Raw genomic sequence first — 15,037 nt, 5'->3', positions numbered from 1 at the left:
GTCCTGGTCTTGGCAGCGGTGGTGAAAGGTAGTGTCCTCTGGAGGCTCTGGATGAATCTCTTCTTCAGCGGTTAGTAATGAATGGCTCAAGCTGCTCTCAGAGACCCTTTTATGCCAGGTGAGTACAGGTGATGGCCCAGACCCCCAACCCTGGCACCCCATGAAAACATTTGCATCACTATAGGCGAGGGTTGCTCTGCTGAATGGATAGTGTATTGGCTGTCTGGCGGGCTAACGGCCCGACGGCCAGTTTTCTGTTTGGATTTTTCTTCACTGCCTGTTTCTCAGTCAGTCTTTTACTTTATTTTCTAGGGGAGGTGAGATTTTAGTTGGGCAGGCGGCCGCCTGCCTTGCCTCTATGGTGGGTACGCCACTGATTGGGGGTCCATGGAATTAAAATGATTGAGAATCACTGCTTTAGTCCTTTATCCAGCACCCAGCATTTTCTTAATATTAGCCCGCACAGCATCGACAGACTCTAGCCATGGTTCACATGACGCTTTAGGGTTGCCAACTCCCAGAGATCAAAATAAGGGCCACCTATCCTGGGCGCGCGGCAAAGCCGCACGGCTGAAAAAATATGTTGGGGGTCAAACCCCCCAAAACCCCCGAAATGCATAGAAAACTATGCATTATACCTATAACACAATACAAACACAATGGTCTTATCGTCGTACTATTCATGATTTCTTTTTCTCTTTTTTTTTTGGAGCATACCTTGCCATACCCAATTGACGCCCCTGCTTTGACATAAAAACGTTTTGTTTTTGTTTTTGTAATGCACATTCCTTACATTGTAATTGGTATTACTATTGTAGTTCATTGATTGAATTTGACATAGTTAATCCAATCAAAAGGTTAAACCGAACAACCAGCATCAGGTATAATGCACAAACATGCAAAACAAATAATTTCCTCTGTCAAAGTTACAGGTCCTAGATATACAGTAAATTGAACTACTGCAGTCTGCAAAGGGATGACCTATTGACCACATCTTGAATACTGTAGCCTACTAGCCTACATAATACTGTATACTGTACATCCTGTGACATCATGTCTAGCTTTGATGCAGCACATTCACACAGCCTCACAAGACTTCCTCAAGGATACTTTATCGGTGTCAGGAAGGCAAGCTGTAGTGGTCTTGATCCGGGCCAACCAGAAGTGAGAGAAAGAGATGGAGAGATGAGACAAAAGGCAGGAGGAGCACGATGGGACAGATGAGGGATGAGTGTGTCCCCCTATTTAACCACACCTCTCTCACCCCTTTCTCTTCTGTCAGTGGAGGCTATTATTAGTCTCACTCGTCTTTTTCTATCTGCCTGAATCCTCCTGTGTTCATTTGTTCCTCACCGTTTTAGATGGTTTCATCCAAATGCTGCGGAGTGGCCAGGAGAGACCAGCCTAAATCTTTCCAGGCGGCTGTTGGGTGGTTAATATTATCTTATTAATTAGGGATAATGACATTAGCTGTCATCGACCAGATTTAGGTAATGTTAGGTAACAATGGAAGGGCTGGGGCTTTGGAGAGAGATGTCTACAACATAATTTTTTCTCATTTTTCCCCCCACCATAGTACAGTAACTACTGGGCATTGTTGCTGCTGTCTAGCTAAACTAACGGCTTACCAACATTGCATTTTCATTTGGTATCCAAGAAAAATAACTTAAGTTCATTTTGGATCTGGAACAATGTTGTCAGTCAGAAACGGTCTATAAAGCAGGGGACGGGGTTAGTTGAGTTGTAACACGTTCCTTTTGCAGTACCCCTGTTGTTCTTTGCTATTTTATACTTGCGTAGTACATTAAAATTGTATGACGGTACTTATTATGGATTATATCTTTCTTTATGTCTCCGCTACATGCCACTCAGTTTACAAACATTTGCATTAAAAGGACCACAATGGAAATAAGCTCTCAAGCTTTTTTGTGTTTTATCCTTTTGACAGATAACGTACAAATATATGGTCATGTATATGCACACTTTATCAATAAAAACTTCAATCAATTTAGAAAAAGGGCATTTAGTAGCTAGGTCGGGTCAGGACATGACGTCTGGGGCATTGGGTTTTCTGGTTCTGGCAGGAAGAGGACAATGCCAAAGACTGGAAATTAAAATATCCACAAACTAGATGGCAAGATGGAGGAAGGTGGCATTGGGCTGAGGGACTATGCCAAAATAAACGGGATGAAGTAGAAATGTGATATAGGGCGGAAAGGAAAGTATTTTGTGTGTGTGTGTGTGTGTGTGTGTGTGTGTGTGTGTGTGTGTGTGTGTGTGTGTGTGTGTGTGTGTGTGTGTGTGTGTGTGTGTGTGTGTGTGTGTGTGTCACACACACGTGCATGTGTGAGTGCACATAAAAATGTGTCACACATATAAAACCTGCCCCATATTAGTGAGAGGGTTAACTTTGTTACCATTGTTGAACATCTGGAAATGTATTAGAACGTAATTTATGTTGAACAGCTCACTTTAGGATATAGGCTTTAAATTATGTTATCACTTGATTTGCCTAAAGAAAGAATATGATATTGACTGGTTGAAATGACTGCTGAGGTGCACTCGAAGGCTAGCAGCCATAGAGGTATAATATAACTAGAGGGCGGATTGCCCCGCCCCCAGCTATCATTTCAATGAATGTGCTCACTGGCGTTTTGAAGCACCCGGAAACCTGCCGGAAGTAGAATTATTGGTTCGATTTTGACCCCCCATAGAGTTATGAGCATGCGCACTAGTGTCCTTTTTGCGTTCTACGGCAGCCTGTGTGTCAAGGATTGAACGCGAGATATTTATTAAATACACTCGAGATGCATATTTATATGTAAATGCATATGTATGTATGTATAATATGTTTACATATTTATATGTATAAATATAAATATCTCTCAGTATGTTTTGCGCGTGCATGTATTTCTCCCCGCCTGCAGTTCCAGCTTTGGCCACTGGGGTGGCAGCTTCAATGTTTCTCAGCAACTCTGGGGGCTTGCTAGCAGCGGGCAGAGGCCTGCATTTCCTTTATGTGCATTTCCTGTATGTGAGCTGCACTCACTGTGTATGTGACATACAGCCTGCATCTATGGCTGATCAGTGAGGTCAAAGAGTACCCAAGATTTGATAGTTTTAACCAAATGTTACATGCACACATGCAAGATAAGAGCTTTATTGTCATTGCATACACAACGAAACATAGTTTGGTACCTCTGCAGACACATGCAAGTGTGAATCATTTGATTTTCTGATTAATGATTTGATTTAATCATATATAATTGCTGATAATATGCAGTATAATTGCATTTACTGAATTATGCTCAGGTATAAGACACATTTTGGGGGACATTTAACCCCTCAGTATGCCCATATATGGCCATGCTGATAATGTCGTGCAAGGCAGAGAGTTTCACGATCAAAGTGGGTGATGATGTCATCAAAAGAAAGGATGAAATTACCTACCTGGCCTCCATCTTGGAGGCAAACCTCTCTGGTAACAAAAACGCTGAAAAAGTGATCAAAAATGTCAACCAAACAACACGCTATTTGTGGAGGATTGATCGCCTAGTCAGTAAGAATACTCTGAAGATTCTTGCAGGGGCCCTCATTCAAGGTCATTATGATTATGCATGCACTTCATGGTATCACAACACCTCCAAGGCCTTAAAAACAAGGCTCCAAACATCCCAAAACAAACTTGTAAGGCTACTTCTTGGCCTCAATCACAGAACCCATCTAACCCCTGCTCATTTTGCTAGGATTGGATGGCTTAGGGTTGAGGACAGAGTACAGCAACTTGCTATGGGCCTGGTCTTCAAGATACACCACAACATTGGGATCCCCCTGTATTTGTCAAAATACTTCCAAAATGTTAATGCAGTCCATGATCATAACACCAGAGGCAGCTCAACTAAGGGTATGAACTCGTTCTCATGCTATTCATCACAAATGTGGAATGCCCTACCAAAAGGAGTAAAGGAGTGTAAAACCCTACTCACTTTCAAAACTGCCCTAAAGATACACCTTCAGGAGGCTGCAATTCGAAAATGGCCCCTGTCTAAGTCTTAACCTACCCCCCCCTACCCCCCCCCCCCTCCTTCATTTTCCTCTTTTGTATATATATATATATATTTTTTTTCTCTCGTCATACCAGTAACCTGAAAGCTGATTGTATGACATTCTGTATAGTAGTGTGTATATCTGTCTGCCTCTTATATGACATCATGATTTGTGTGCATGGGGATCTTAAACAAGCTTAGTGCTTCATGAGAGTTTCCAGTTTAGTAGACCTTGTATTGTGAATTTGTACTTCCATGTACTGTTATGTACTGTCATGTACTATTCTCATGTCTTTCTAAATAAACTACATCAATCAAAAAAAGGTGCAAAGTAAGCGTTCTTTTGTGTGTGTGGTTAGCTGTTGGACAAGTCACACATACACCCACATACAGACACACTGACTTCTGAGAATCACCTATAGCGTCTGACTTCTAATAATAAGGCGTGCACACCTACGTGCACACACATACACACACTGATGTCTGGAGAGCTTACTTTAGACCGTACTACCGTATAAAGGGGGCTGACAAGAGCATCAAGAGAGAGGCTGGGGAGACAGAGGCTGAGGGAGACTTGGGAGGTTTTGGACGCGGACGGCTGTTGGGGGCCCTTTGGGCCCCTTGGGCTCTTAGGTTTTTGGGGCTTCTTCTCTTGCACCTTGCTCAGATGTTAAGCAGTCATGGCGCCACATGGAGGAAGGTAAAAAATTACTTAAATTAAGAAGGTAAAACAATACTTAAATTTAAAAAGGGTAGCCTATTTGGTGCTACTTTAGGGAGGACGGTTGGCTGATTGAATCTATGAGAGCTTGTGGCTGGATACCTGTGCAGTCACATGAAAGGGGTTATAAGCCCACATCTTCCGTAGACCATACGAGAAGCAGTACATTACTGTGGGAAGTATAATGGCATAAGATGCAGGCTTTTAGAATAGTAAAAAAGACGACTGACTGACTGACTATTTGAGCCAATTCATCGGTCTACACTTGCTATCTGGTACAAATGCTCTCTCAAACAGCCAGTCTACCATCTTGGTAGTATTTAGTATTTGTACATTTTTGGAATTACCAAATATAGACTAGCCTGTATTTCAGGCTGAATGAGATCTAAATGGAACCTCCTCTTTTTAATCTAAATTATAAATTAGTTTAGGACAAGCCTAAATTAAGGCATTTGTAAATCTGACCAGACAGACATGAAACATTACTAGATTTCATTTCTATTGGTATTTTGTATTTGTATTTTGTATTGTTAAAGGAGAATTCCGGACAAATTAAGTGTTATCTTTGATGTCTCGTTACTCACCTAACGACGTGAAATGTGGCGTTCTTTTTTTCCATATATTCCCCTGTCGTCATTTTTTAAACCCCCTCCGTTGTCATAATGGGAGCGCGTGGGTAAGGGAAATTCGTCTATTATAACCGACGCAAAGTTGTTTTTTTCTCTACTAGTATTCATAGTAGAGTCTCATGATAGTCAAACATGCGTTGAAACTATCTGCGAGGCTGCCGTCAATGGCGAACGATTTAACACTGGTTGCTTGTTTCCAGATTCTGGCAACACGAGTTGCCAGGTTCTGGAAGAAACAAGCAGGGGACAGGGGACAGGGGAATATATGGAAAAAAAGAACGCCACATTTCACGTCGTTAGGTGAGTAACGAGACATCAAAGATAACACTTAATTTGTCCGGAATTCTCCTTTAAATACACATCTGTAATCCCACTATGAACTGAGCAAATAAAGGGAAGCTTTTAATCTTCCAAAAAGCCTCATTTTCTGAGTTAGTGTTATAAAGATAAATAGACTAGGGGTTTCTTTTGAAAGACACCATCACGCCCTCGGTGAGTATGAGAATTCCACACTACGGCAACATACATACACATTCAATTCACACCCCATACAGGTAGAGATTTGTAACTGATGCAAAGTTTGATGCCAACGTTTGATGCAGTGCTGTGGGGAGTAATGCGTTAAGGAATGCTTTTGGTAGTGCAATGTTTGGTATGCAATGAATTGTGAGCATTGAGTTGTTTTTACAATAATGGTGTGCTATGATGTTGTACTGAGGGTTGGCATGGTGGCGTAAAAAGTGATATGGTTCGCATGTGTTGGCTCATTATCCCTATGTGTGACTGGACTTAAGAGTGAGTGAAGTTCTGAGTGGCTGGCCATGGGGATGTAATGGGTTGGTATAACATATGAGCTTCAGTGCATTTCTCTAGTCAGAGGAGTAAGATAGGTTGTTTCAGTGGGGACGCTTGACTGAGTGAAGGTCAAGTTGATGTTTTCCGTTGAAGCTGGCCAGTAAGTTTAGGGGGCCCCTCTGCCCCCTGCCTTTCTTATAACCGTGTTATCCTCAGGTCCATAGTTTGTCTTAAGTCGGGGACTGGGTATTATGGTAGAGGATTGAGTTATAAAAGGACTTACAGATGGTGACCAGACTTAGACTAAAAATTAGCCGTGAATTCCCTGAAGGCCACGGGCCTGCTAACACAGTCGAATTTGCTCTGAAATCACCATGACGGAGAACAGGTTGTTCTTCCGTCGCCACAAGTAAATATACAGTTTTACGCTTCTGTGTGTTGCTTGTCTAAAAGGTCCCTGTGTGGGGGACCTCCTGTCTGTATTTTGATGCTGCTCCAGTCGTGGTCTGGAACGGTTGATACCATATTACATGTTTTCTTTCTCATTTGAAACTCTGATACTATTTATTACACACACGCACACACACGCACGCATGCACACCCATACACACACATAGGATCTGAACCATTTTAATGAAATTCTTCTCTAAACAGGCAGATCAAGATGCCTAGCATGGTTCAAGAGGGGTTTAGCTGTACTGATCTGTTGGCCATTAGGGTTCACGTGTCATATAGATGGATATGACACAGTATCTGCAGGGTCACGAGTCAGGACCAGACTATAGGACCCTGTGTTCTTTCTTTGAATTTTGGACTAGTTTTTATTTTTATATCTATCTACGTATCTATACATGCACGGAATCTCTTTCTGTGTGTGTGTGTGTGTGTGTGTGTGTGTGTGTGTGTGTCTGTCTGTCTCCCACATAACTCGAGAACTGGCCGACCTATCGATTTCAAACCCGCCGTAGATATAGTAGAGGACCTGAGAAGTTGTAGGATCGATGGTTATCCTGTCTGTCTGTCTGTCTGTCTGTCTGTCTGTCTGTCTGTCTGTCTGTCTGTCTGTCTGTTTGTCTGTCTGTCTGCTCATTTTTCTATGGTGGGATGGCTCAGGGTAGAGGACAAGAGTACAGCAACTTGCAATAGGGAGAGTGAACTAATGGAAATGGGATGCAAATGGGGGGATGCAAAACGATCTTATGCAAAACGATCTTATTAGTGTTTGAAGGCAGTGCGAGCTTAACAGAAGGGCTTTAGGTGCTGAAGCACAGGGCACCAACCTTGGGGGTCACCAAACAGCGTGGAGAAAGTGAAAGAAGACAGAACTATCGCCGGAAAGCGCTGAAATTTTTAAGCAGCTGAAGGAGCGCTGAAATGGTGAAACGCGCCGGTGAAGCGTAAATTATTTCCGTGCTCAAAAGAAGTAGGTTGACCAGCCTCCAGTTGCACCCTGAAGATATTCAAGCTGAAGCTAGTAAAAATGGAACTGGGTTACATTATACTTGGTGAGTTCTTTTTCGATCTACAGTACACCAAATCTCTTTACAAAAAATAGCAGATCTACAAGCTCACAACACGTTGCATTTGTGAGTTTTTTTTTGTTGATCTACAAGCTCTTTTGTAGTTGATCTACAAGTTGATCTACAAGTACACAACGCGTCGCGATGCGACGCGTTGTGAGCTTGTAGATCTGCTATTTTCAAATATGTAGTACTTTTACTTTTGGTACTTTAAGTACATTTTGATGCCAATACTTTTGTACTTTTACTCAAGATTTTTTTTTATTCTGGACTTTTACTTGTAACAGAGTATTTTTATATTGCAGTATTGGTATTTTTACTTAAGTAAAGAATTTGAGTACTTTTTCCACCACTGGAAATGGCTACACTTGGCAACGTAATTTTTCTGCGTGTGACGCGTGTGATGCGGTAAAACGTGGCACGTTACGTGGCACGTTGCGCCATGCAATATAACAATATAACATCATGGCTGCCGCTGAGCTTAAATTCGAGGTACGTAGCTAGCAAGTAGCCGTTACTTATTTTAGGACTTATTGTAGGGCATTGTTTGTAGACATAGATGATGATGCATCAATGGATTGCCATTACTTAATCGATTACTGCTTAGTAACATTCGTTGGTATGGTATGACTGTGGCTGTGGCTACCACACGTGGCAGCTCCTGAGCATCGTGTGGTCGCACCCTCGTAGCATCGCGTTTTGGACAGAAGATTTCTGTCCATAGCAATGCATTGATTAAAAACAATCTGTAGAACAGAATAAGTATAATATTTTGCTGTTCATAAAGCTGTTTTTTTATTGTTTACTTATGCATTGTTTGTAGATGATTGTGTTGTTGAAATTATATAATAATTCGGGCCTCTGTCCTTTCTTTGCTAATATCATGATGATCCCTTATGACAACCAGATATTTTGTGCCACTTAAAAATAAATAACTGGCTTTCACAGTCACACAAAGCACTCAAAAACAAGTTGTATAAGTTTAGGCCTACAATCCATGTTGATAAAGATGTAATAAAACATCAGGTTTTATTACATCTGTCTAGCTAATGATGGATTGATTGGGCTTTTTTTTTTACATTGAACAGTAAAGTAAATAATATGAAATGACCACAAGGATTAATATAAAACATACTTTTTATGCTTCTGCAGCTTTCAGTCCAATATGTTGACAAACAATTTGTAGTGCCTGGAGTTGTGGTGAATGAGAAGACATTGTACTTCAAGTTGGTGAGTTACCTGTAAAATAGTAAAAAATATTCTGTGTGTGTGTGTGTGTGTGTGTGTGTGTGTGTGTGTGTGTGTGTGTGTGTGTGTGTGTGTGTGTGTGTGTGTGTGTGTGTGTGTGTGTGTGTGAGTGAGTGAGTGAGTGAGTGAGTGTGTGTTTGGGTGTGTGTGTGTGTGTGTGTGTGTGTGTGTGTGTGTGTGTGTGTGTGTGCGTGCGTGCGTGCGTGCGCATATATGCGTGTATAATTTGGTGCTTTGTGTTGTGTGTTTACTGACTAGGAGGTGCCAAGTGGGGTGCCATCAGCTGGATTCCTAACTCCGATGGAGGTAGACCCTCCAACCACTGGGAATCATTCAGACACAGAGTGAGTGTCACCTCTCACACACAGTTTGTCTGTCTGTCTGTCTGTCTGTCTGTCTGTCTTCTTCATGTCCTCTCTCACTGTCTGTCTGTCTGTCTGTCTGTCTGTCTGCAGCACCCTTCTCCCAATGTACCCCTCATCCCTCCTTTTCACCTGTCTGTCTGTCTGTCTGTTACCAAAAACATAATATTTGTTAAAAATGACTTATTTGCATAATGCGTGTCACCTTCCTCCTTTAGTTAACATAATTCAGTACCTCTGACCATACTACATACATTGATATCCAGATGAAAATCTAAACCTAAACTGACGCTACATATCCTGCCTATGTATTTATACATTGTCTTTCATTGTCTTCCCTTCAGGGAAATGGAGGTTGACCAGTGAGTTCCAGTAGGTAAGCACTAATAAGAACTAATTCCGTCTTAAGACAGTGAAACAAAAATGGCATGCTCTGTGTGTTGATGTGCTCTTGGTTGGGAAAACGACAAAAAATATTGTACCTTGTATATAGGGAGTAAAAGAAGTAAAGAAAAAAAGGAAAGACAGAAAAGAAAGACTGCAGAGGTGTTTCAGCCTTAATCAGTGCAGTCTGTTTGCACATGTGCTTTCAAACATGCAGTTGTATACAACATAAGTTCAGGAGTGGAGACCGCCCTCTGCTTAACTCGGCAACTCCCCGCTCGCCATCACCTTATCACCTACACCTGCTTTCCATTATCAGCCAGCCAATCTCACGTCACAATCACCTCAGTAGACGGGCTTAAATTCAGCCGTGAGCCTTTGCTCCTCGTTCCTACTACTTACGTGGTCTCGAACGCTCCCCCCATCCTCCCCGTCTACCTCCGCCGCCTCAATACTAACCTTGCTTCTTTTCTCTCTCCCAGGAACCCGGGAGGGGGCTGTGATGCCCCACTCCCTTATATGGAGTAGGGGAGTGTGCTCTAGTAATGCTGTCCTTCTAGGTGAACAGGGTGTGGCAGTCAATGTACTAATGGCTCATTGGAGAGCACCTGGGCCCGGTGCCTCCAGGAGGCTATAAAAGCCAGCCCATGATCAGTCCACAGTGAGATCCAGACGAGAGAGGACTGCCGTCCGCTGCAGCTGCTCCCCCCCATGCTTTTGTTCTGTTCTATTTGATTATTCTTTTCATCCACACACCCTGCACTACACCATGTTCCACTCATCCACACTTACGCCACTGATTTACTGACTCCACACCTCATTGGATCCTTTACTGTTATGATGTCTCTTTATGTTCAGTTATTTATAAGTTGCTTATGTTAGTTTAGTAGTCAATAAATACCTTTTGTTACACTTTCCGTTGGTCTCCCTCCCCTATGGGGGCTCGTTCCAAAAGTGAGTATTTGATTTAAAGTTACAGTATTGTTTATGCGCACCTACTGAGGCGTGTGTTAAAAGCCGGTCTGGTGGAAGTAATTGGGGTTTTCCCCGTGACGTCTCAGTATAGCTAGGCCAATCAGATGCGTGGGTTTGGCTCGGGATTCCCTTTTTTGGGCTATGATGACGCGAAAATTGAACTTTTTGTCAGGACGTGCGTGTTTTGAGTTGTTTAATGTTTCGTTACCGTTAAATGGTTTTTTTTTTTTTTATTCCCCGTTATTTTTTCATTGAAGCATGGAATTAGTTCAATTTAAATTGAATATGGGTTACTTGACACACTGGGCCTAGGATTTAGTATTCATATAGGAGCTGCTGCTGTTTGTCCCATGTGAGGCATAGCCACGTTAGTTTTTAAACTTTCGTGGGTTTGTTTTTTTCTTGTACTGTTTTGGTAGTGTTGGGGTGAACGCGGTAGGGGGCACGGTACGTGGCTGACAACGGGACTATTAACTGGTTGCGTTGTCCCCATCGTATATTTGGTGCATAAATACCCCCGCAACTAACCTCATGAAGAGATAGGGGTGAGTTAGAGAAGATTGACTTAGGCAGTTAGGGGACGCTCCTGAGTACTTGGTCAAAGGTATTTCAGTGTGTTTTGTTAACTTATATCCATTGTATTCAAGTGATTTTGATAATGGCTGAAGTTAAAATTGGAGATTTTTTTGTGGCTCCATCTGAGACATTGCTGGATGGATACACAAAGGAGCAAATTTATGATATTGCAGAATACTATAAAATAGACATTGGGGATAAGAGACGCAAACCGGAGACTTTAAAAGCAATATTGATAGTTAACCTAAAGGATTTGGATGTTTTACCGGGTGGTGAAACGGGGGAGGGAGGCGGCGCTGCGGTGCCGTTGCCGATCCAAAACATGCAAACACAGCTTTCTTTTGCGGAGCAGAAGGAGCTGATGATGATACAGTTAGAGATGGATAGAAACAGGCAACAGATTGAAGTGGAAAAGTTAAGACAGACAACCGAGCTGGCAAAACATACAACCGAGCAGGCAAAACATAAAACAGAGCAGGCAAAACTTAGTTTACAGAGGGAGAAGTTGGAACTGGTAAGGGAAGATGGATCAGAAGCTGTTGGTAGGTGAGGTAGGTTTAGCGTATGGACAGCGCCCTTTTGATTTAGTGAGCAGTTTGCGCTTAATGCCTAAATTTAATGAGAGACCCAGAAACATTTTTTTCTTTGTTTGAGAGACTGGCAGAGTCTAGAGGTTGGCCTGAGGAGGATCGTACGGTAATGCTACAATGTGTTCTGACAGGGAGAGCGCAGGAGGCGTACTCAGCCTTGTCGGTGACCGACAGTGTAAGTTATGCCACGGTAAAATCAGCTGTTCTTAAAGCTTACGAGATGGTGCCTGAAGGTTACCGTCAGAGATTTAGGAATGGTAGGAAGGAAGATAGCCAGTCATATTTAGAGTTTTCAAGGGAAGTAGTGATTAACTTTAACCGGTGGCGTATGGCTGCAGGTGGGAACACCTGTGAAGGCTTGTGTGATTTGATGCTGTTAGAGCAGTTCAAAAATGCCAGTCCGCCTCATATAGCAATGTACATTACCGAACAGCAGGTTAAGACTGTGGCAGAAGCAGCCGCATTGGCTGACGAATATGTTTTGACGCACCGAGACTGGGTACAGCAGGGCGCCCAAATTACGCACGAGGAGAGCACCGCGTCCAGCCATTGTGACGACGGGCGCAGCGCACCTTTCAATAGAAATTTTAAAATGGAGGACGGGAAAAGTTGGGCTGCCCGTGACGGTGACAGAACATGTCACTACTGTGGCAAGAAAGGTCACATGAAAGCAGACTGTTATTCACTGAAACAGAGAGAAAATGGAGGTAAAGTCGGCAGCGGCTGTTGCGCCGGTGTCAGCTGTGTCAGGGTCGGTAAGTTCTCTACATGGGAGCGAGAGGAGTCTTGACGATGTAGATGAGGCGTATCGACCATTCGTGGAGAGGGGGTTTATCTCTCTTGTGGGGTCCAGTGAAAAAATACCTGTGACAATTCTGCGGGACACGGCTGCGCTGGGCACATACGTGCTTGACTCTGTCCTGCCATTCTCTGCACAGTCTGCTACTGGGGGTGACATGTTGAGCCGTGGTATGGGCATGTCCATAATCCCTTCTCCTATACACAAACTCAAGCTCGAGTGTGGTCTGGTTCAGGGCGAGGTGGAAGTGGCGTTGCGCACGGCGTTACCGATGGCTGGGGTGGATGTTCTCCTGGGTAACATGCATGCTGGGGGGCGCGTGTGGGCAAATGTGTCGCCACCACCACTGTTGAAGCAGGTGGGTCCTTCTAAGCCTACTCGAGAAGTCATTGCAGATGCTAAAGTGAAAATTAAGCGTTCATTTGGTCGGCGGGCTGAACGTCGGCAGTTCAGTCCGGGTGAGCAGGTGCTGGCTCTTTTGCCTTTCCAAACAAAACTTACAGGTCCATATACTGTTGTCAAGCGTATGTCAGAGGTCAGCTACCTCATTGCAACTCCTAATCTTTGGAAAGCTACTCAGTGGTGTCATGAAAACCTGTTACGACCTAGCAATGGTCGTGAGTCAGTCACCTTAAGTCCTTCTTCTCAGTCAGTGGCAGTGACTGAGGTAGAGGACACAACCTGTTGGGTCACCTACCCAAGGTCCGGTGTCTAGAGTTGACTGGGGCATTGTTTTGTAACCCAGTGTATATGTCTCTGCTAATACTTGGTGTCTGTTTTCTGTTGTGATCCCTGGTCTGTCCTGCTCCTTGACGGCCGCATTGCTATAGCTGAAACACCGGATCCAGCCGTTGAGGGGGAGTAGAGTCCAGGGGGGTTACAGGGCCAGGGCTATAAGGGTGTTATAGCACACTATTGTCAGACACATAATTGAAAAGTATTTTTAAGCTAAAATGTCGTAGAACCATGGTAAAAGTTAAACGTTAACATTGTGTGATGTAGAAATGCACTTAGTTGGGTATGATTTATTTTGGATTATTGGGTTTAATAATTTGATATGTTAAATTACTGTTAAAGTTGGGAGCCGTGGAGCCTATGGGGACCACGACTTTAAGGGGGGAGGTGTGATGCCCCACTCCCTTATATGGAGTAGGGGAGTGTGCTCTAGTAATGCTGTCCTTCTAGGTGAACAGGGTGTGGCAGTCAATGTACTAATGGCTCATTGGAGAGCACCTGGGCCCGGTGCCTCCAGGAGGCTATAAAAGCCAGCCCATGATCAGTCCACAGTGAGATCCAGACGAGAGAGGACTGCCGTCCTCTGCAGCTGCTCCCCATGCTTTTGTTCTGTTCTATTTGATTATTCTTTTCATCCACACACCCTGCACTACACCATGTTCCACTCATCCACACTTACACCACTGATTTACTGACTCCACACCTCATTGGATCCTTTACTGTTATGATGTCTCTTTATGTTCAGTTATTTATAAGTTGCTTATGTTAGTTTAGTAGTCAATAAATACCTTTTGTTACACTTTCCGTTGGTCTCCCTCCCCTATTATTTGTCGTGGCAAGAGCCAGCCATGACAGGGCCGTATCCCGAGCCGAAGGCGACGCTACCCGATCAAGCCCCGGTGGCCGTCAGCTCCCGAGACATACCTCCCCCCCACCCTGAGTCTCGCCCTTCCCGGGTTCCGCATCCACACACATCCACCCATTTTCGTGGGTGGACATTTCAGGTGGGTGCAACCCACCTGAAATGTTATTTTCTTTTCATTAAAGGGCTGGAAAGACAGGGAGATTCCTGTTACTGAACAAACACTCTGTCGCAATGATTACTATAAGAATATAGTGCTTTAACCTTTTCACAAAAAAACCTTGATGTCATCAATACAACACGTCATACTATGACGTGTTGTACAATTTTTGTACATTAATTAACTATACGCGCGTGCGTGCCGTGCGTGTGGGAGGAACTAGGGGGGGAATTGTTATAGTATACCCTCCAAAAAAATCTAGAACCCACCACTGCGTCATAGTATGATGTCATAGCCTGGACTCTTAAGTACTATGATAATGGATAACTTTATCATATCAACTGATGTCCATAACCAGATGGGCATGCATGTGACTTGCACATGACTGTCATGGTATGATAATGACAGTCATGTTTCAGGGCTACCTACGACAGACTCCATCCGAGCATGGCCAAGTCTAACTAAGTCTTAACTAAGTACATTTACTCAAGTACTGTACTTAAGTACAATTAGAGCTTGTAAATCTGCTATTTTCGAACATTTTAGTACTTTAAGTAGCCTATATTTTGTTATCAATACTTTTGTACTTTTACTCAAGTAAATTTAAAATTCCGGACTTTTACTTGTAACAGAGT

The 15,037-nt window shown here is 43.3% G+C and overlaps 1 long non-coding RNA gene across 1 annotated transcript; it reads left to right on the top strand.

Annotated features, from left to right (window-relative positions):
* The first annotated feature begins 7,480 nt into the window (after positions 1-7,480).
* On the top strand, positions 7,481-14,109 carry LOC308073476. The gene is made up of 5 exons (XR_013931989.1): positions 7,481-7,696; positions 8,864-8,941; positions 9,218-9,303; positions 9,666-9,697; positions 10,188-14,109. It is a non-coding gene; the product is annotated as an uncharacterized lncRNA (long non-coding RNA).
* Positions 14,110-15,037: the final 928 nt, after the last annotated feature.

Source organism: Gymnoscopelus braueri (genome assembly GCF_963280865.1).
Source record: "Gymnoscopelus braueri genome assembly, chromosome: 18".
NCBI lineage: Eukaryota > Metazoa > Chordata > Actinopteri > Myctophiformes > Myctophidae > Gymnoscopelus > Gymnoscopelus braueri.
This window is presented reverse-complemented; position numbering and strand designations above follow the sequence as displayed.